Consider the following 2,654-nt stretch of genomic DNA (forward strand, 5'->3'; position numbering starts at 1 on the left):
TGAACTCAGGTCCTCCTGAATCCAGGGCCAGTGCTTTATCCACTGCACCATCGAGCTGTCCCAAGCCCATTATTTTATATATATATATTTGTTTGTTTTTAGCAGGGCAATGGGGGTTAAGTGACTTGCCCAGGGTCACACAGCTAGTAAGTGTCAAGTGTCTGAGGCTGGATTTGAACTCAGGTACTCCTGAATCCAGGGCCAGTGCTTTAACCACTGCGCCATCTAGCTGCCCCCCAAGCCCTTTATTTTTGATGCAGCTCTTAGAGAGCAGACCCACATGGGGCACCGCAAGTAGCATGAAGTGAAGACAGTGGCTCCCTTGAGCCTCTTCTCTTTGTGTTCTACTGTGCATTTGGGGATGAGTTTTAAGTCCAGGCTGCACCCCAATGAACCCTTGTGCCTCTCCTCCTGCCTCCCAGGAGCCGATCCCTCCCAGGACTGTTCTCAATCCTCTCTGGGCTGACCTCTTCATCTTCCCACAGTCCCTTTCTGCTTTGACGTGTATCACCAGGGCTCAGAGCAGTGCCCGACACACAGTAGGTGCTTAAGAAATGCTTGCTAAGTTGACTGGGTTTAAAGTCTTACACTGTCAACTTTGCAGGTACCAATCAGGCAAAGCAGAAGCAGAGTGCCTGGAGAGGAAGGAATTGGGGTGGGGGTTAGCCTGGAGAAGAGAGAATTGTATGTCTTCAAGGAAAGGCTCAAAGGACTTTTGGGGGGAGGGGGGGAGGACTCTTCTTCCCCAGAGGCTGGATTCTTGCTCAGGTGTGAGCTGGAATAGACACTCACTCATTCATTCATTCAACAGGCATTTATTATCAAGTACCACACACTGAGCTGGGCACATGCCAGCCCCTGCTAGAAGGCCCTCAGATACATTTGTACAAAATAACTTGGGAAAGGAAGGGACGAGGGAGGGCCAAAGACTCAGCCTCACAGGTCTTCCCACTGCCCTGGCTCTGACCCAGGACATGGGTCCTGGGCTTCTCCGGCCTCTGCTCTGGGTGATGGGCACCCAGAGTGGCTTGTTCTTGGTCTGGGCCTGTGGACAGGAGTCCTGGAAGGGTTGATCTGGAGCCACTCCCTTGCCTGTGGGATTGGACAACGGCATCCTCCCTACCCAACTAGGCCAAGTCTGAGGAGCCTCTTCGGTTTTCCCTGCACTGCAGGTTTGCTGCATCTGATCGATGTGATCCCTTGGGCTTTTCAGAATCTGACGCTGAGTAAAAGGGGGTAAGGGCAGCCTGTTGGCTATCAGACAGAACTAGGGAGCAGAGATGGGGCCGCAGTGGGGCCGCAGCAGGGAAGCTGCAAAGGTCCGAGCTTGGAGAGTGAAGCAGCCACTCACCTGGCGTTGGTCGGCTTCCTTGGCTCTGAGGCTTCCCAGATCTGCAGGATGGCCGGAACCTGGGCTGGAGGTAGAGCTGGGGGTGGGGGAGGAGATGGGGGCTGTTAGGAGCCCAGCCTTGCCCCTCAGCTCCTGCAGTGCCTCCACTCCAGTCTGGGGGACTGGGGCAGGACAAAGGGATGTGGCTTGGGGATTGGATTCCAGCCCCACAGGCCAAGCAGCTGGGTCACCTGCAGCCTTGTCTTCCCACCTGGCCCTTCTTGTCCGTGGAGATCCTACCTTGTACCAGGCCACCTCAAGGTAGCCGAGGGAGCCGGTCCACCCGGATCAGCTGCCCTGCTCCCCAAGGCCCAATGACCCCACCCCCACCCCACCTCTAGCTCTGGAAAATCTCCAGTTCCAGGAAAGGGCCGAGGCCCTCCAGGAGTGAATGGCTTGGCCGGGTCTCCAACCCCCAGCTGCAGCCCACTCACCTTTTCCTTTCTTTCATTCAGTTCTGCCCTGCTTGCCTCAAAGACACACCCAACAGCCACTGAATACTGCAGACCTAGCTTCTGTTAGAGGCCAGCACCTTGGCATGAGCCCTCCTGTGCCAAGGTCTGTCCTGGGCCTCTCTGGAGTGAGAGAGGGGGAGAGGAAGGAGCAAAGGGGAGGGAGAGAGGGGGAGAGAGGGAGGATGGAGAAAGGAAGGGAGGAGGAGGAGGGAGAAAGGAGGGGAGGAAAGAGGAAGGAGCAGAGAAGGGAAGGGAGGAGGAAAGAATGGGAGGGAGAAGGGAGCGGGGCAGAGCTCAGTCGCTAGAAGCACTGGCCATGGACATACCCTGCTACCTTAGAGCGGGGGAGCAGGGCCTTGTTTATCCCATTTGAAGGGGGAGGAAGAGGGGGCTCAGGGAAGCTTCACCAGGGGTGCGGAGTATGACTGATGTAGAGGGAGTTTCCTCATCTGAAAGCAAGGTTGGGAACCCCAGGCTCTCCGTCCTCCCTCTTTGTTCCTCGGCGGGGATGGGGGGGGGAGGCTCCATTTCCTCACCTCTGGTGACTTCCAGTTTGGAGGAAAGGGCCAAGGGCTTGGATGCATTTACACTCCCCCCCCCCACCTAACCCACAAACATTCTGCTCAGCCCCTGTCTGGATCTCCCTCCCCCAGCCGCCCCGTGACCATTTCCAGTGCTGCCCTCTTATGTCCACAGCCTTGCCCTCCCAGCCTAACTTGGGACAACAAGCCAGGGAGAAATGGGATCACAGGAGGGCCCCCTGTCCCAAAGTCATTTGGGAGCTCTTGCCCCCTTCTCAAATTACTGTG

This window comes from Dromiciops gliroides, chromosome 3, assembly GCF_019393635.1.
Source record: "Dromiciops gliroides isolate mDroGli1 chromosome 3, mDroGli1.pri, whole genome shotgun sequence".
NCBI classification, from domain to species: domain Eukaryota; kingdom Metazoa; phylum Chordata; class Mammalia; order Microbiotheria; family Microbiotheriidae; genus Dromiciops; species Dromiciops gliroides.